Source organism: Mobula hypostoma, chromosome 8 (genome assembly GCF_963921235.1).
Source record: "Mobula hypostoma chromosome 8, sMobHyp1.1, whole genome shotgun sequence".
Taxonomy (NCBI): domain Eukaryota; kingdom Metazoa; phylum Chordata; class Chondrichthyes; order Myliobatiformes; family Myliobatidae; genus Mobula; species Mobula hypostoma.
Window position 1 is genome coordinate 131,676,522 of NC_086104.1, and position 20,718 is coordinate 131,697,239.

Below are 20,718 nucleotides of genomic sequence, written 5' to 3' on the forward strand. Positions count from 1 at the left end.
GGTGAGAGGTAGGCACTGTGGAATGCAGAAGAACAGAGGGATTTGGGAACACAGATCATAATTCCTTGAAAGTAGCGTAACAGGTAGACAAGGTTGTAAAGAAAGTTTTTGGCACATTGTCCTTCATTAAAAGAAAATGTATTGAGTCCTGCAGTTGGGATGTTAAGTTGAAATTGTATAGGACAATGGTGAGGCCTAACTTGGAGTGTTGTGTTCAGTTTTGGTCACCTGCCTACAGGAAAGATGTAAATAAGCAGCACACACAAAATGCTGGAGGAACTCAGCAGGTCAGGTAGCACCTATGGAAAAGAGCAGTCAGCAGTTTGGGCTGAGAACCTACCCCAGAACTGAGAAGGAAGGGGGGAGTTGGGCTTACCCTTGCTCACTTTAAACTCCATTTGCTGCATTTCACTCAGCCTATCGATATCCCATTGCAAAGCTGAAATGTCTGCATTTCCTCATGAAAGCTCTAACTTTCATGATGGAGAATTGTTTTGACTGTGTCCATGTGATTGATGCACTATCAATTACTCCAAAAGACTGGAAGTAGAGTAAGTACTGAAAGGCTTTTGGAGTAATTGATAGTGCATCAATTTTAATCACAGTAAAATGGACCAACATCCATGCTGAATATCTGTCCTGGACTGAGGGAGGAGCAGTGACACAATCGCCCTTATTCAGGGGTCTGTGGGAGGAGCCACAGCAGCAGTCAACGGAGGGGCGTGTCCAGGCATATCCAGACAGGTAACCCAGTTACAACCTATATACATGGTTTACCACAGTGATAATCAGTTTTCAACCCAGATTCCTCCAATACCAGCCTTTTATTTGGCACTTTATCAGTATTTTCTTGAAACCCCAACGTACCACGTCTACAGATGCCCCTGCATCAACTCTGCTTGTTACATCTTCAAAGAACCCTATAAAGTATGCTAATCATGGGTTTCATGCAAGGAAAACATGTGATTGCATTAAATAACCAGCTATTTCTTCCCTGATTATAGACTCCAGCATCTTGCCAACAGCGGAATTTAAACAAACGGGCCTAAAGTTTCCTGCTTTTTGGCAGCCTCCCTTCTTGAACAAGGGAGTCACATTTGCACTTTTCCAGTCTGCTGGTTGTGGAAAACTTCGAGCAGTGGCTCTATCCATGCAGACGTTTCCTTTAAAACCCTTAAAGTTATTGACTCCCTGAGACGGTGACTTGTCTCCCCTTTGACACATTAGTTTTGCTGACACCTTGTCCCTTGTGATTGTGATTTGAGACTATCCCATTCATTATCTTTAGGGTATTCCTAGTGTCCTTCACCATGAAGATTGATGCCAAGTATTGATTTAAATTATCTGCCATTTCTTATTTCCCATCACTTAGCTTCCAGCCCACCCCCCGCACTTATCTCAGTCACCCTCTCACCCCTCCCTGCAGTGGTGAGTTTGACGTGAATGGGGGAGGCTGGCTTTACTGCCCACTCCTGGCCTGAGGAAAATAATGGTGAGCTGCTCCCTTGAGCCACCGGAGTACTTGCGCTGAGATCACCTCACGTACAGCAGGCAGTTCTGGTGACAACGAACGAACGGCTAGGAACATTGATGGGAAGCTCTTCAAACAGCGTGAGCCACCTCCTTCTCTTCCCCCGACGGCTACGCAAGAGATAATCCACACAGCTGTCACTTTGTGCACTTGCTTAATCCATTTCCTCTCCATGTTTGCTCAAGGTACTGTGTTCTGCTCACTGGACTGAAACAACTGGCTTGCTTTTCATTTCTTACTGTGATTGGTGGGGAGCCTTGGCAGGTACGGCTCACCTCTGCCTTCACATGGTGGTGCCCACACCCAACTCCTGCACACCCAATGAAGGGGTGGGGGGGGGGGTCACTCAATGCTGGCTTTACAGAGGCTCCCAGGCCATCACTGGACTTCAGAAAATGGGACAAGGACACTTGGTCTACTCTCTCTGGAACAGTCAGCAAATTTAGTCCCTTACCTCAGGTTCTGCTGTTTTTGACTGGCTAAGTCCTCTTCAGGATCCTACTTCCCACATCTGGACGTTGGCAACGAGCTGACCCTTTGTGCTCTCCCAGTTGAGAAGAAGTGCCCCTTCCCTGTGACGTAGGTGACCACATCACTAGCCAGGCAGAATCACTAAGAGAGTAAGGCTCACTAGCATATACCAACCTCCCTCTCACCACCTGTACTCCTACCAGCCCCAAAGAACAGGTGGATCCTCTCCATGTGGGCATCAGTTCAGAGGGCAAATACATCCCCACCCTCCTCACCAGCGGACCACGTTTCAAGCAAACAGTTGGGGTGCCACTGACTCCTGGCACTGTCTTCCAATGCACTCTGAGGGAGGTTCCTTTCAGCTACCTCCGTCTCTGTATTAGGATGGTTGTGCCAGCCACACGGGGGGGTGGGGAGGGGGCTGGGGTCCACCGACTTGGTCAATGCAAGTTGAACCAGAGTGCCAGGGAAAGGTTCCCCTGGAAAACCTGCACACAGTGGACGGTACTCCCATCTTCCACTGAGAAGTCTGGGGATTCAGGTCTCATTCAGTGACCCAAGGGTGCTGGTGGTGCCACCTTTCAGCTGAAATGTGAATCTGAGGGTTGTGCGGTCTTTCATTGATTCTATTATGGATTTATTGAGTATTCCCACAAGAAAATGAATCTTAGTGTTGTACCTGGTGACGTATATGTACTTCGATGATAATAAATATGCTTTGAACTTGGCCTGCCCTCTCGGTGGCTGCAGGGTATTACACCCCACTACAGAGGAAGAGCAAACCATTTATTGCCAACAGGCCACAACTGTGGGAGCTTTGTGTGCACAGACCGCTGCTGAGTTTCCTACATCAAAACACCGCCTGTAAGATGCTGGGATACAAGTTCATGTCATTTTATTTAAAGAACTAACTTTAACATCAAAACTCACTGCGCTGGCAAGTTCTGGAATTCTAGAAATTTCTTTGTTCATCGGATGAAGAGGTTGCTGGCAACGTGAGCGATGATTGTCCACCCCTTCTTGACCCTGAACTGTAGTCGTGGTTAAGGGCGACCACATTGGTGCCTTTGCAACAAACCAGAGGTTTCACGGCGACGGTCACTGAAGACAGCTTTCTCACTCTACGATTCCAGATTTATTTGATTACTTGAATTCAAATTCCCCAGCTGCCATGGTGGGATTTGAACTCATGTCTCCAGATCACTGGTCCAAAATTCTGGCTGCCAGGCCAGTAAAATGAACCCTTGAACCTATCAATGTCAAATTAGCATAAACATCTGCTGCTGAACTGTTCTGTGGTAAGCAATTTAGATAGCATTTGATAACTTGCTATTCAACAGGCTCACATCAAAACTATGATGGGTCTACCGCTTTGACTACACTTCACCAACAAACTTTCAGTTTGCAAGTTTTTCGGTCACAATCTCTCCCAGGAAGACCCAGATTCCATTGCCCTTTAGGTGAAGACTTTCTGATCCTCACTATGAATGGCATGACCTCCCCCCCCCACTTTACTGAAATAAAAACATTTCAAGATTGTTTAATGTCATTTCCTGTACACAATTGTAAAGGAGAATGAAATAATTGTTACTCCAGATCCAATGCAGCACAAAACAACACAAAAGATTAAGAACAGATTAATAAAAAAGCCAATTAAATAAATACGAGGGGTGATTGACAAGTTCGTGACCTAAGGTAGAAGGAGTCAACTTTAGAAAACCTAGCACATTTATTTTTCAACATAGTCCCCTCCTACATGTACACACTTATTCCAGCGGTCATGGAGCATACGGATCCCTTCTTTGTAGAAGTGGTCCACAGCAGGGGTGATTGATAAGTTTGTGGCCTAAGGTAGAAGAAAATGAGTTATTAAACTCAAACTTTCTGCATTATCACTCAAAGAGTTGAACTGCACGTGCATGTAACGAGAGCGTCTTGGACCTCCAGGTGGTCCATAGCAGAAGTGATTGACAAGTTTGTGGCCTAAGGCAGAAGGAGATGAGTTTTACAGCTCTCGTTACATGGATGTGCAGTTCAACTCTTTGAGTGAAAATGCAGAAGGTTTGAAGTTAATAACTCATCTCCTTCCACCTTAGGCCACGAACTTGTCACCCCTGCTGTGGACCACTTCTGGAGGTCCAAGACGGCAACTTCTACAAAGAAGGGATCCGTATGCTCCACAACTGCTGAACTAAGTGTTTAAATGTAGGAAAAATAAATGTGCTAGGTTTTCTGAAATTGACTCCTTCTACCTTAGGCCACGAACTTATCAATCACCCCTCGTAAGATAGTTTACATAAAAAGATTGTATGTCCATAAAATGACCTTGGGTTGTACTTAAGGTGATTGACAGGAAATAATAAAGTAGTGGTGGAGTCGATCAGCCTTACTGCTTGGGGAAAGTAATTGTTTTTGAGTCTGCTGGTCCTAGCTTAGATACTATGCAGCCTCCCCCTTGATGGGAATGGGACAAACAGTCCATGAATAGGGTGGGTGGGATCCTTTACGATGTTCTGGCCCTTTTCCTGCACCTTTCTGTATACGTCCTTGATGGCAAGTAGGCTGGTGCCAGTGATTTATTGGCAAGTTTTGACTACTCATTGTAGAGCCTTCCTGTCTGCCAGGGGTGTGGTTTCTGTACCAAGTGGTGATGCAGTTTATCAGGATTCTCTCAACTGTGCATAGCATCGATATGCCAAGTCCAGCTCTCTCCGGCCTCCTCAGAAAGTAGAGGCACTGGTGAGCTTCCTTGGCTGTGCAGGATGTGTTCAGGGACCAGGAGAGGTTGTGATGAGCAATCCCAGGAGGTTGAAGCTGCTCGCAGTTTCCAATTACGTGCTGCCGATGCAAAGAGGGGTGCGAGAGGTGCAAGTTCTCCTGAAGACGATAACATCAACAAGGAAAGGAGGTGGTTAAGGAACCAGGCCTCGAGCTCTTCCACCTCCTCTCTGTAGGTCGTGCCATTGTTGGTGATGAGCCCCGCCCCCACCATCGTGTCATCGGTGAACTGACAATGTGATTGCTCGGGTGTGCAGTCACGTCTGCGCAGAGTGTACAGCAGTGGGCTCAGCACACAGCCCAGTGATGGGGAGGGGAGGAATGGTTGTGCGTCCTGACTATCTGAAGTCTGTTGGTTAGGAAGATAGAGCAATGCAGCACAGATACCGACCCTGTAGCCCAATGAATTCACGCTGACCACACTGTCCTCCTTTCTGGTCTCAGCTTCCTGCATTTGGCCCACACCCTCCACATATCCCACCAGGTGCTTCTAAAATGCACACCATTTTACCTGCCCCAACTCCTTCCTCCGGTAGCTCGACCCATATACTCTCCACCCTCTGCGTGAGAGAATCACAACAGCCTTGTTCTGTGACAAGTGATTTTCAACAACCGCGGGAGCTGGAAGCACAGAAGGTGATGCACCCTCCGCAGGAAGAAATGAGGGCCGGAGTCCAAGACATGATCCGTTCACTCCTTTCCTCTCCCCACAGATGCTCCATCATGGGCGCCAGCCCCCTCAGTGTTGAGGACACCTTCAAAAGGCAATGCCTCAGAAAGGTGGCATCCATCATTAAGGAACGCCATCGCCCAGCACATGCCCCCTTCTCATTGCTACCATCGGGGAAGAGGTATGGGAGCCTGAAGACACACACTCAGCGTTTCAGGAACAGCCTCCTCCTCTCCGCCATCAGATTACTCAATGGACAATGAGCCCATGTAGACTACCTCACTATATATTTTTCCCTCTCTTCTGGAACTACTTGCTTAATTTAATTTTTACATGTGCATATTTCTTATTGAAATTCATTTTTAAAAATTATGTATTGCAATGTACCGCTGCCACAAAACAACAAATTTCACAATGTATGCCAGTGATATTAAACCTGATTCTGAATCTCGACCTGCTGAGCGTCTGCAGAATATTCTGCTTATTTATTTGTCCTCTGGTCACACCAGCTCCCCTTCAGCACCCCCCCTCCCCAACTGTAGTGATCTACCAGCCTCGTGGTCCTACCTCCTTCGTGAGGACAACACCCCCCCCCAAACTTCTGTACAGATGCTTCAAGTTTGAAGGGGAAACAAGTTTAAGCAACACAGGTATAGTCACCTGCAGTCTTCTTGTGAGTGCAGGTCGAGCTTCCAAGCAACCATCTGCCTCATACCTTACCCCTGCTCTCTCCTGAATGAGGGTGCTACAGATTGTACAGTTCCCCTCGTGGTGCCCAACATGGGCCTGTGCCCATCAATGCCACTCCACGCAGATATGTAGAGAGCCTCCGTTACACGTGTAAGTAACTGGGGAGGAAGGAGCTTTAGAAACTGCCCCTAGGCCCTGGATCGCCGGAACAATGACTGGAGGAAGTTCACTAGATAGAGGGCTAGCTTTACTTACCTCACAGTGAACCATTCACACACGTCTTACCCCCACAGAGATTCCCATTCTTACTCCAGCTGTTCCCCCCCCCCCAACCTCCCCACAACCCCTACCTCTCCCTCCATTCACGCCTGCTTCCAGGCAACAGGGCCAGATTTCGATACTTGTTTCTTCCTGGATTTCTCATTTCCTCATTTCCCGTCAAATCCCTGAAGCAGTGAAAGGTAAGAGATGTTTATTCAAAAGAAGGCTGTGTAAATGCTCTGTGGGCCGCTGTTCGTTTAACAAATCCCCGAAGCTAAACAAAAGGTGCCTGGCACCATTCCTGCTCTGCTGCTCAGCATGTGAATGCCAAAGGAAAGCCACTTAACAAAGGCTGCGGGTTCTACAATAAGAGAAGCATCCCTCCCCCCCCCCCACCCCCCGCAACCCCCGGCAGATTCTGGCTGCTTTATTAGTGGAGAAAGTTGGCAACTCGGCACCAGTGCCAGTGTCTCGCTCCTTCATGCTGTTGTTCGACAACTCCTTGCTGTCCCCATCTCCTGAATCCCCCAGTAGATCCGGCTTTAGATTCCTCTCCTGACCCTCAAACTTACAACACACACCTCCGCTTCCATTCCCCCACCCCTGGTACAGGGCTCCAGTCACTAGGATAGGAGGGAGGCCCAAAACATCTGACCATGAATTGAGACTGGTTCTCCTGCAACTGTCTTCAAAGCCAACAACAGCAGGTCTCAGTGACTGTAAAAAAGTCACACCTAGGGTATACTGCTCTGCATTAAACCCTGCGCAACACTGTTGTTGAAGCAGCCGTCAGCGAGGCACTAGGCGCCTATCAAATGACCAGAAGATTCAGGAGCAAAATTAGGCCATTTGCCCATCAAGTCTGCCCCACCATTCAATCATGGCCAATGTATTGAATCTACCATCTTTGCCCTATAGACCTTAATCCCCCAAAAAATCAAGAACCTATCAATCTGCCTTAAACAGACCCAATGGCATGGCCACTCGAGCTCTCTGTGGCAATGGGTTCCTCACATTCACCACCATCTCACTGGAGAAATTGCTCCTCATCTCAGTTCTAGAAGGTCAACACACACAAAATGCTGGAGGAGCTCAGCAGGCTAGGCAGCATCTAGGAAAAGAGCGGGGGGGGGCCACCTTTTTAACCTACTCAACATTTCTTACCCCTCCAGTCCTGTCAAAGGGTTTTGGCCCGAAAGTCGACCGTACTTTTTTCCTAGATGCTGCCTGGCCTGCTGAGTTCCTCCAGCATTTAGTGTGTGTTACTCGGATTTCCAGCATCTGCAGATTTTCTCTTGTTTATAACAGAACAATCCTTAAATCTGAGGCTATACGTTGAGATCCTAGACTCTCCTACTAACGGAAACATCCCCCTCATGCCCACTCTATCCAGGTTTTTCAGTACCGGTGGCGCAATGGCATCAGCGTTGGACTCCGGAGCAAAGGCTCCCAAGTTCGAATCCAGGTTGGGCCACCCCCACCGAGCACAATATCCATCCGTGCCGGGTTGAGCGGCGAGCTAGCCACTCGGCCTCGTAAAAAAAAAGGGTTGAGTCAGGAATGTTCAGTTCGTGACCCGGTTAATCCGAAAGGAGACCGATCCTGACACCACACGCCAGACAAGAATGGCTGACTGTCTGGAGTGACACACTTAAAAAAAAAGTACTGGGAAGGTTTCAATGGGGTCGCTCCTCATCCTTTCGAGCTCTATTGAATACAGGCCCAAAGCCATCAAATGCCATGTTTAAATTTGATGACGGCACCACTTTCATTGGCCGGATCAAAGGTGGTGGCAAATCAGCATATAGAAGGGAGATTGAAAATCTGGCTGAGTGGTGCCACGACAAGAACCTCTCACTCATTGTCAGCAAGACCAAGGAGCTGATGATTGACTTCAAGGGGAGGAATCTTGAGGTCCATGAGCCAGTTGTCACTGGTGGATGAGATGTGTAGAGGGTGGTCAGCAACCTTGGTGTTGTATTTTCAGAGGACCTGTCCTGGGCCCAGCATGCAAGGGCAATTATGAGAAAAGCACGGCAATGCCTCTTCTTCCTTGATGTTTGTGAAGTTTTGGCATGGCATCTAAAACTTTGACAAACTCCTATAGATGTGCGGAGGAGAGGATATTGACTGGCTGCATCACAGCCTGGTATAGAAACACCAATGCCCTTGAAGGGAAAATCCTACAAAAATTAGTGGATTTGGCCCAGCACATCATGGGTAAAGCTCTCCTCACCACTGAGCATCAATCATCAGGGACCCCCACCACCCAGGTCATGCTCTCTTCTCGCTGCTGTCATCAGGAAGAAGGTACAGGACCCTCAGGACTCACACCACCAGCTTCCGAAACAGTTATTAACCCCCATCCGTCGTGCTCTTGAACAAAAGGGTTAACTTCACTCGCCCCATCACTGAACTGTTCCCACAAACTATGGACTCACTTTCAAGAACACTTCATCTTCTGTTTTCAATATTATTTATTTATTCTTCTGTATTCACACAGTTTGTTGTCTTTTGCACACTGGGTGTCTGCCCCTGTTGGCGCAGCTTTTCATTGCTTCTATTATGGTTTTTGGATTTATTGAGTATGCCCACAAGAAAACACATCTCAAGAGTTGTATATGGTGACATATAGGTACTTCGATAATAAATTTACTTTGAACTCATTGTATGTTAAAACTTTTATTCCCGAAATCATTCTTGTGAACACTCTCTGGACCCTCTCCAGAGCCAGCACATCTTTCCTTTGGATAATATTCCCAAAAATTGCTCCCCAATATTCCAAATGCAGTCTACCCTTACAAAGCCTCAGCAGTACATCTTCACTCATAAAATTCTGGTCCTCTCGAACTGAATGCGAACTTTGTGTTTTCTTTTGTTACTCCTGACTCACCTTGAGAGCAGCCTGCACTAGGTCTCCCAGGTCACTCTGCCCTGGAAGGCGGACAAGAGACAGGTTCTGGGAGCTTCACAAGCTCGATCTTGCCCACATCACTTCTGACTCCACCTGGCTCCATCTCTCCAACACCGCAAATGACTTTTAAGTTCTGCATTGCTACAAGAAGTAGAAAGATTCAACGGCTAACATACCAAGCTACCATCTGTGGGATTACATCTAAACACTCACGAGTCAGAAGGTTCATAGGCCACCCAGCTACAAGACCACAAGACATACAGTGGCATGCAAAAGTTTGGGCACCCCTGGTCAAAATTTCTGTTACTGTGAATAGCTAAGCGAGTAAAAGATGAACTGATTTCCAAAAGGCATAAAGTTAAAGGTGACACATTTCTTTAATATTTTAAGCAAGAAAACTTTTATTTCCATCTTTTACAGTTTCAAAATAACAAAAAAGTTAAAGGGCCTGAAGCAAAAGTTTGGGCACCCTGCATGGTCAGTACTTAGTAACACCCCCTTTGGCAAGTATCACAGCTTGTAAACGCTTTTTGTAGCCAGCTAAGAGTCTTTCAATTCTTGTTTGGGGGATTTTCGCCCATTCTTCCTTGCAAAAGGCTTCTAGTTCTGTGAGATTCTTGGGCCGTCTAGGTCTATCTACAGATTCTCGATGATGTTTAGGTCAGGGGACTGTGAGGGCCATGGCAAAACCTTCAGCTTGCGCCTCTTGAGGTAGTCCATTGTGGATTTTGAGGTGTGTTTAGGTTCATTATCCTGTTGTAGAAGCCATCCTCTTTTCATCTTCGGCTTTTTTACAGACGGTGTGATGCTTGCTCCCAGAACTTGCTGGTATTTAATTGAATTCATTCTTCCCTCTACCAGTAAATGTTCCCAGTGCCACTGGCTGCAACACAAGCTCAAAGCATGATCGATCCACCCCCGTACTTAACAGTTAGAGGGGTTCTTTTCATGAAATTCTGCACCTTTTTTTCTCCAAACATACTTCTGCTCACTGTGGCCAAAAAGTTCTATTCAAAAGGTTCATCTTTTGGAAATCAGTTCATCTTTTACTCGCTTAGCTATTCACAGTACCAGAAATTTTGACCGGGGTGCCCAAAATTTTGCATGCCACTGTAGGCCATAAGGTCCATCGAGTCTGCTCCACCAGGGCTGATTTGTTACCACTCCCAACCTCATCCATCTGTCTTCTTCACCGTTAATTTTATTGATCTTTACTAATCAAGAACTTATCAACCTCTGCTTTAAATATATCCAATGATTCGATCTCCGCTGCTCCCTGTAGTGATAAATTCCACAAATTCACCACTCTCTGGCTGAAGAAGTTCCTCCTCTTCTCTGTTCGAAAGGGATACAGTACCAGCAACCTGGGTTCAATTCCCAAATGCTGCCTGTGGTGAGTTTGTATGTTCTCCCCGTGACCACGTCGATTTCCTCCAGAGGCTCTGGTTTCTTCCCACAGTCCGAACCACACTGGTTGGTAGGTTAGGTGGTCATTGTAAATTGTCCCATGATTAGGCTAGGATTAAATCGGGGGACTGATGGGCAGAGTGGCTTGAAGGGCCAAGAGAACCTATTCCACGCTGCAACTCAACAAATAAATAAAATTAATACTCTTCTAATCAGGGGCTGTGCCCTCTGGTCCTAGACACTCACAGGAATGGCCATTTGCGAGAGGAACAGCCGATCTGCCTGAGCCCTCACTCCACCTTCCCACCTCCTCCCAAGAACTTCTCATCTCCTTGCTGAACAAGAGTCTTTCTCTCTCTCTCTCTCTCCCTCTCTTTCTCTCCCTTAATCATAAAAATATTTGAATGCTGTTTCCAGCAGACCAGAGAGGGAATTCCAAATACTCGCCACACTCTGAGAGAGAAATTACCCCGTTTCTGAGGTAATCACCAGTGACTGGAGCTAATACCAGCCCACGAGCCACAGCGTGGTGGTGACACAAGCCCAGGAGAACCCAACAAGGGGTGGGACCTCACGTCAAGGGGCAAACTACTTCGCCAAAGGCAGGCTTTGAATGGGATTACAGCAGCCTCACCAGAAGATGGGGATTGGGCAACAGGGCCAATGGCAAAAGTGAAGGGATGGAGAGCAGTACAGATGGGTGGAGGGACCAGGGTGTCTGAGGGAGCTGGAGAGCAGGACAAGGGGTGGGGGCGCAGAGGGTGGTGGAGACCAGTGCAGACGGAGGGGCTGGTGGTTGTGAGCTGCCCATGGCACTGACCACAAGACGGAACAAGCCTAACCTGTCTCACCCCTGGCCCACAGCGACTTGAGGGGTTACACCTCTCTTCATGCTCTCATCCCCTGTGGAGCCACAGAACAATACAGAAGGGTACTCAGCCCATTGTGGGTGAGGCATCTGGGTTCCGTGGCAATTCAGACGGTTATGGGTTTTGAGGCCCTTGTCCAAGGTTGGACAGGAGGCCAATAGAGGGGGGACATATTATTTGGGAAGAGTTTGCAGAGTGCAGTGCATAATTTCTTTGTGACTGGTACCACGGTGGTTATGGAAGGTTCTAGAAGACTATAGACCAAGTACAAGAAGATGGGATTAGCACAGGTGGCTGCCCACTGAAGATGGATATCAGACTCTGTAGATTCTTTGTTCCTCCATGATAGCAGTGTGTGTGATGGGCTGAATGGTCTGTTTCTGTGTTGTGTGACTCTACCACGCAGTCCCTCAACCACAGCAGCAAATTCTGGCCCACAATGGGCAGAAAGGCCCTCATCAGCCCTGAATGGTTCCCGGAGCTCCACTAGAGACTTAAGCACAGAGATGTCCCCCACCCCAATCAGCCAGCTGCTTCAGTTACTTGCCGAAAGGGTGAAATTTGTCTCGTCTGTTGCCATTTCCCTGGAAACAGCAGAGTGAAGTGAGCAGCATCTTGCTGCTGCTTTTCATACACCTGATGTGGCACAGTGCCAGGAAAACAATGGCATCTCTATCGTGAGAATGACAACCCTTCCTGCCGCAGAGCAGAGAAATCAGCCACATCTGACCGCCATCAACCCAGCTGCTCACTGCTCCAGTAGCAACATCTACACTCCAGTTCCCACACTGGCTCACCACAGGCAGAACCTGGTCTAACGCTGCATCTGGGGAGCACACGGTTCAAATCGCAAGTGTTCAGAGCCAATTCACGCCAGTCTGCTATTGATTTTCCTTTTGTACTACCTCAGCGAACGTGTGTTTAGGATGATGGCATGCAAACAAAAGCTCACAATATGTGACAAGAATAAACCAATACCAATCACCAAATTACCCTTTAATTGGCTGCTTATTAAGTATGGTTAAGTTTCATTAAGCCAGTAGACAATGCATGACCTGATATTCCCACTGGTGACACTTTGCTAGGCCTGAACGTCAGGGGAGAATTCAGGCTCACAGATAGGCAGGGAAAGCTGGTATTGGTGATATCAACACCCCCACCAACTACCCAGGAGAGGCAAACACACACTGCCCCTTGACCAGTGGCAAGCCGAGGCTGCTTGCTGGGAACAGGTTGTCTGCCGGGTTTCTTCCTGCGCTGATAGGAGCAGTGACGCACAACGCCCCGGTGACGTCCTTCGGAAACACAGACAGTGCGCTCGGGTTCCCCAACCAGGGGAGCTCTAAAACGTGCCCTGAAGGAGAGGACGCTGAACCGCGGCTGATAGAAATCACCGTCGGAGCACGTCCGACTTCTACAGATGTACAGTGAGAGCATTCGAACTGGTTCGTATGGGTCACAGCAAAGTACACAGAGTGGCGGGACCCAGCGAGTTCCGTCACAGGTATAGCTCTCCTCACCTCGGACAACATCCACAAGAGGCAAGGTGACATCCAACAGTACAGACCGCTACTGTGCCCTCTTTTCATTGCTGTCATCAGGTAGGAGGTACAGGGGCCTGAAGACCTACGCCTCAAAATTTCAATGACAGCTTCTTCCCTGCTGCTAGCACATTCCTGAACCAAACTTAAAATCCCAAATTCTACCTCAACTAGCATCAATGTTTATTTTGTCATGTAAGTTATATACAGTCCTGTGCAAAAGTCTTAGGCACATATATACATCTAGGGTGCCCAAGACTTTTGCACTGTATTTGTCAACGTGGAGCGGAGAGCGAGTTTGTAAATCTGACGGGAGCAAAGGATGTTGGGAATGGTGAGGGTGGAATGCCGTGGGAGGGCTGTGGGACAGATGGCAGGGAAGGATTGCCAGGGTAGGGATCACACGAGTGCAGGCACACTCAGCCCTCAAACAATCATTTGATTCCAAACAACTGGTTTACTGATCATTACAGAGTGTCTCTCTGGTGCTTCCCGCTCCCTCCTCTCTCTCTTCCCTTTTCTCCCCAGCCATGATTTCCCTCTCCCTGCCCCCTTCCCACTCAGTCCACAATAGAGACCCATATCAGAGTTACGTTATATCACACACATATACATATATATACACACCTAAGACTTTTGCACCATACTGTATAATTCATATTCATTTTTTATAGGCATCCATTAGTCTCATAAGACCGTGGATCTGCGCCTTGGAAGGTTTCCAGGGTGCAGGCCTGGGCAAGTTTGTATGGAAGACCAGCAGTTGCCCATGCTGCAAGTCTCCCCTCTCCATGCCACCAATGTTGTCCAAGGGAAAGGCACGAGGGCCGATACAGCTTGGCACCGGTGTCGTCGCAGAGCAATGTGTGGTTAAGTGCCTTGCCCAAGGACACAACACGCTGCCTCAGCCAAGGCTTGAACTAGCAACCTTCAGATCACTAGACGAATGCCTTAACCACTTGGCCACGCACCAACATCATATTCATTTAAGTTTAGGCCATTTATGTTATTCATTAAACATAGAACATTACAGCTCAGCACAGGCCCTTTGGCCCACAATGTTGTGCAGACCCTGTAACTTACTCCAAGATCAATCTAAAGCTTCCCTCCACAAAGCCCTCCAATCCTCTTTAACCCAAACTGCCTATCCGAGAGACTTTTTCGTATACTTAATGTATCTGCCTCTACCACCACCCCTGGCAGGGAGTTCCATGCACTCACCACTCTGTGTAAAAAAAACTTACCTCTGGCATCCACCCTATACTTTCCTCCAATCACCTGTAAGTGATGCCCCCTTGTATCAGCCATTTCTGCCCTGGGAAAAGCTCTCTGCTGCGCACTCGATTTATGCATTGTATCATCTTGTACACCTCTATCAAGTCACCTGTCACCTTCCTTCTCATGATTGTAATGTCCTGTGCTGCTTTTGCAAAAATCTAATTCTCGTAGCATTTATAACCAGAGTACGTGTGCAGATGGCAATAAAGTTAAACTTGATGTCTCGGTGCAGCATTACACAGGAGACACCCCGTATGGTGGAAGTGCCCCTAACTCTACAGTCTCCCGCCCCGAGGGGGAGGTTGCGAAGGGAATCATGAGGGTTTCCAAGATGTGGGATTCCTGGAGTGAGGGAGGAGGGAGAAGAGAAATCATAGACCCCAGACCTAAAGGTTTCTGCGATACTCCCGGCAGTCATCCAGCCCACTAACACTCTGGTGGAGGCTGAAGAATGACAAGTACAACAGCAGGAAAAGAGCAGAGCGAACTGAACCCCAACAGGAGCGAGGAGGAGATGAGCGAATTGAACCCCAACAGGAGCGAGGAGGAGATGAGCGAATTGAACCCCAACAGGAGCGAGGAGGAGATGAGCGAATTGAACCCCAACAGGAGCGAGGAGGAGATGAGCGAATTGAACCCCAACAGGAGCGAGGAGGAGATGAGCGAATTGAACCCCAACAGGAGCGAGGAGGAGATGAGCGAATTGAACCCCAACAGGAGCGAGGAGGAGATGAGCGAATTGAACCCCAACAGGAGTGAGGAGGAGATGAGCGAATTGAACCCCAACAGGAGCGAGGAGGAGATGAGCGAACTGAACCCCAACAGGAGCGAGGAGGAGATGAGCGAATTGAACCCCAACAGGAGCGAGGAGGAGATGAGCGAATTGAACCCCAACAGGAGCGAGGAGGAGATGAGCGAACTGAACCCCAACAGGAGCGAGGAAGAGATGAGCGAATTGAACCCCAACAGGAGCGAGGAGGAGATGAGCGAATTGAACCCCAACAGGAGCGAGGAGGAGATGAGCGAATTGAACCCCAACAGGAGCGAGGAGATGATGAGCGAATTGAACCCCAACAGGAGCAAGGAGATGAGCGAATTGAACCCCAACAGGAGCGAGGAGATGATGAGCGAATTGAACCCCAACAGGAGCGAGGAGATGAGCGAATTGAACCCCAACAGGAGCGAGGAGGAGATGAGCGAATTGAACCCCAACAGGAGCGAGGAGGGGATGAGCGAATTGAACCCCAACAGGAGTGAGGAGGAGATGAGCGAATTGAACCCCAACAGGAGCGAGGAGGAGATGAGCGAATTGAACCCCAACAGGAGCGAGGAGGAGATGAGCGAATTGAACCCCAACAGGAGCGAGGAGGAGATGAGCGAATTGAACCCCAACAGGAGCGAGGAGGAGATGAGCGAATTGAACCCCAACAGGAGTGAGGAGGAGATTTGGACAAGGCACTGCCTGCAGAGACAGAGCTGATTCCTGGGACAGCATGCGTGGGAGAAATAAACAGAATGGCATTTATTGCAGCTTTGATAAATATAGATAAAGATAAATATTCTTGTTTTCACTCACACTGTCCATGCCAAACTCTAGAGACAATGAAGCACTTTTAGAAAGAGCAGTCAGTACTACAGGGTGGGACAGTCCAGCTGATATTTACACAGCAGAGCCCACACACAGCAGGTAAATGTTTTTGCTGGTAACAGTGACCGAGACACGTACATTTGCCAAGGCATCAGGGCCAACAAAGGCAGAGTTGTACAGTATGCAAACACATCCTCTGGCCTATCACGTTCAGGGCAACCTTCCTACCCAATCGCCACTATTTTCTTTTAGATAGTGCTCCGGGATTTCTTAAGAGACATACAGAATGGAAACAGGCCATTAAGCCCATCACTCCTATGCTGGTCAGTGGGCAACCATCAGCTTTCAGCCCACATTCCAGTATTTGGCCCAGAGCCTAGCCAATTCAAGCAATGCAAAATTTCTCTAGTGTCTAGGTGAGTTATAGAATCTGGGATATGAGGGGGCGGGGGAGTTGATGGGAACGTAGGGAGGATCGGTTATAGGGAATTTAAAAAAAATTACTCAAGCAATGTGGGCTTCACGGACAGAGTAACTCATTTCCCATTGCCGAGGTGATGGGTGTGCTACCTTCTCAAACGGCTGGTGGGGATTGCTCTATAAGCTAGCAGAGGCCCGATAGGCCACATGGTTTCCTTCTGTGGTTGTCAGAAAGTATAGCAGCTGCCTTACAAGGTAGGAGACGGGAGGGAAGGGTGCCCTAAACCAGGGCAAGGTGGGACAGCAGAATGGCAAGACCGTACTCTCAGTAAATGCAGCCTCTTAAGTTTCAAAGCCAGGATCCAAATCCAAGAACGCCAACCAGCCATTTCAAGCTCAGTGTCCTAAATTAATGCCAATGAGATCAACAGACCAATGAAAAATTATCTGCCTGTCAAAATTTATTGTGAAGATCCACAAACATCAGGTAAAGAAGGAAGTTTAAAGATTGGAACTTAGAAACCTGATCTGTACTCACAGACCGCGGCTGGGGGGGCATGGCATTGACATCTGGGAAACTGCCCTGATCTCTGATGGTTCATCACCCAGCATCTCCCAGCCACCTGACAGGGCAGGTGGGCTGCTGGTCAGCCCTCGTACCAGACTGTGATAAGGAGCACCAGTCCAGGGAACTTTACACCGAGCGCAACCCAAAGAATTTAACTGGCAGAGAACTTTCAGATTCGCAACCGCAGTGCTTTGCATTCAGGAGTGCTCGAGCTTACCTAATGCGTGAGGGCCGTCCCAGTATGCTGCATGACTTCTCTCCACACTTCTTGTTCAGCCCTGGGAAAATCCTGCACACCTGCAACGTGAGTAAAAGTCCAGTTCAAAACTCAGTGAGAAAACTTCCTCTCATCTCAGCAGAGAAATCAGAAGCAAAGGAGCTGGGGCCACCTGCAGCTTGTCTCCCCCACCCCCGAAAGATTATCTGGCTGTAGTGGGCAACAAGCAAAGACTTTTCTCTGTCCTTCTCTAACCCAGAATGATGAATTATGACTAATAAACAGAGGGAAGGTCAAGAGCAAATGTCTATAGATGTGGAGAGCATTCTGATGGCATCGCAGCCTGGTGTGGAGGCTCCAACGCACAGGATTGAGAGAAGTTGCAGAGGATTGTTGACTCAGTCAGCTGCATCACGGATACAAATATTCCCAACGTCAAGGACGTTTCCAAAAGCTGGTGCCTCGAGAAGGCGGCATCCATCACTAAAGACCCTCACCATCCGAGACATATCTCCTAGTTATCATCATTGAGGAGGAGGCACAGGTGTCCGAGGACTTAGACTCTTCCTCCCCGCAACTCCACCATCATTTTTCTGAACATGCGCTCATTATTTCTTCTAGGTTCAGTTTTGTAGCTTATAGTAATTTTTGCATCTTTGCACTGTACTGCTGCTGCAAAACAACAAATTTCACGTCATAAGTGATAATAAATCTGATTCAGGACTAGATACGAGTTACCAGGTGAAAGGTTTGAAACAGCCACGAGATTTATGCCCCTTCACTCTAAACTTCTCCTCCATCCAGCTGCCCTGACCTGTAGTCTCCTTCTTGTCAATCTGTTACTGCCAAAGTAACAAAAATAACCAGATTATCTGCAGCATACAGTTAATTTTCAGTTAATCTGCTAACCAAAACCACCCTTGAAATATCTTCCACATGTTCCTGCTGTTTCTTTCCTCATGGAAGCAGCCTGACCCGCTGTTAATTCCCCACTTTCCCCCACCCCACCAACACTCTCTATGTCAGATTTCGAACAAACATTTTCCTGAAAATGCACCTCGTGCTTTCCCAGCATATACGACAAATAAACTCTTCTTGGGCTTCCAGCCGGGTACAGATGTCGATTTTGACTGATGTTTCGATGACAAACCTGCCATCTTCATCAAGGATGATGCCTGGACACGTCTAGTCCGGTGGTATTTGTACCCCCATCATCCGTCCCTCCTGACTGGTTAGTCCTCATTCAATCACGTTTCCGCTGTCCCACCTTGTTTACAATCAAATTCCATTTTCCTACTTAGAGCGAGATATTCATCTTTGTTAAAATTCGTTTCTTCTAGTTTTATTTCAATGACTTCCTTCTCCAGGCTGTCCCAAAACCCACTGGCACAGCTGAGTAGTTTTGTGCCATTGAAGTCATTCCTATCGCCATTGTGATTGCAATGTTCTGATTGCCAATTTCTCCAGGATAACCCAAACAGATACACCCACCGTGGTCCTTGATGCCGATTTCCACCGTCTAACCAATATACACTGCTCCACATTCACATGCACAGGCATTAATCAGTATGAGTGTCAGAGGCTATGGTTGGAAGGCAGAAGAATGGAGTTCAGAGAGAAGATTGATCAGCCATGATTGAATGATAGAGCAGACTTAATGGGCCAAATAGCCTAATTCTATTCCTTTGTCTTATGGTTCTACCCTACATAAAATCATTTCTATGCCTTGCCTATTTAAAGTAATCCCATTTACCTGCATTATATCCACAGGCTTCTATGTCTTGGCAGCTCACATACGTCTATATATTGTAATTGTATCTGACTCCACCACCTCTTCATGCAGTACTTTCCAGATCCCAACAACCCTATTTGAATTTTAAAAAATCCCTTCGTATCCCACCTGAACTTCTTACCTCTCGCCTAAAACCTCTGCCCTCACCTTAGACTCCCTTCTCCAATCTGTCATCTCTCGACCTCACCCCCCACTTCATAATTTTGTATCAGATCACCGCTCAGCCTCCCAAGTTCCAAGGAAAATAATCCAGGTCTCTCCTTATAACCAAGATACTCTATCTGACACAACATCCCACTGAATCTGCTCTGAACCCTCTCCTGGGCAATCACACCAATGCATCAACTCCACGCAGGTACTTTACTCAAAAACCACACAACATCTTTGTGCTCTCAGCACGTGTTTCACTCAGAGGGTCTTCCCCCTCTTCTCCAATCCTCCTCTACAAGCTCTGAAGGAAAAACGCTTCCTCCAACAACGTTCATCCACTCAATTGTCTCCAAACTGTAACCCTTACCCTCTGACCTCTGCTCCCAACCTACCAGCAACAACCTTCAAGCGACAATCTTCACACCGCAGCGGAGAAGGGGATTTTCCCAGATTTAGGGTGACTTCATTAAGCAAAAGTGACACGACAGCAGGCTCAAGTTGTTTGTCTGTCATTATACATGTTAGGGCCTTTGTTCTGAAGTGTTCCAAATGGAGAAACTTCTGAACGTGCTCAAAGTGTGGCTAAAGGAAATGGCTGAGTGCATGAGAGACTGGGAGATAGAAAACCAGACAGCAGGAAGCTTAGGGGAAGTGCTGGAATGGAAGGTGGTTCTTGTGTCAAGACAGCACCAAGGATGATTTGGGTGGACTGGTGCGGTGTTGTGCTGTGCACTCTCTGAAATTCAACATGCATTACTCAAACACTGCCACAAAACTATTGTCACTATGGGCATCTCAGCCCATCAGGAAATATCCAAGAAAAATTCCCATGCCAATATGCCAAAGAAAATGGGGGGGGGGGGAAAGAATAACAAGAGCAGACGGAAGGGAAGTAAAACAGGCAGGAATCGGTACAAACTATATGTCAAACAACAGACTCCCTGGATTGTCAAGTAAAATGGTGGTCTGGCTGTAACTGGATAATCACTCTAAACTCCTCTTCTGTCACCGTGCACGTGAACAACTTTCTTCTGGAGCTTTAAATAGTGACCCTCCAACACCGAGGCTCATCCTTCTGATAAAAACACTCTCCTCTACAGTTCCGTTCTGAACTTGAAAGTGCATACACACTATTCTCTCCTACTACCAATAGGGGACCAAAAGGCCCGTATTACCTCCAGCTAAAGTCATCAGTGCCACATTCAAAAGCCCTCTTTACCATTTTCATTTACAACAGAAAGTAACAAATACTGGACTGAAAGCATTATATTTGAATGCAAGCAGCATAAGAAATAAAATGGACGATCTTAAAATTCAGCTGCAGATTGGCAAGTGTGATGTTGTGGCCACCTCTGGAACTTGGCTAAAGGATGGCTGCCATTAGGAGCTGAACGTCCAAGGATATACAGTGCATCGGAAAGATAGGTTAGTAGCAGAAGGGCCTTGTTTATAAGAAATAATATTCAATCATTAGAAAGGGATGACATAGGATCAGAAGGTGTAGAGTCTCCATGGGTTGAGTTAAGAAATGGCTAGGGTAAAAGGACCCTAATGTCAGTTATATACAATCCTC

General features: G+C 47.5%; 1 protein-coding gene across 2 annotated transcripts in view; it reads right to left on the minus strand.

Annotated features, from left to right (window-relative positions):
- LOC134350969 (fibroblast growth factor receptor 1-like) overlaps window positions 1-20,718 on the minus strand; it is a 220,464-nt gene that overhangs the window by 143,158 nt on the left and 56,588 nt on the right. For both annotated transcript variants that reach the window (XM_063056900.1, XM_063056899.1), the window contains exon 2: window positions 17,204-17,283. The gene's annotated coding sequence lies outside the window, so the exon portion shown is untranslated. The remainder of the gene's footprint in view (window positions 1-17,203; window positions 17,284-20,718) is intronic.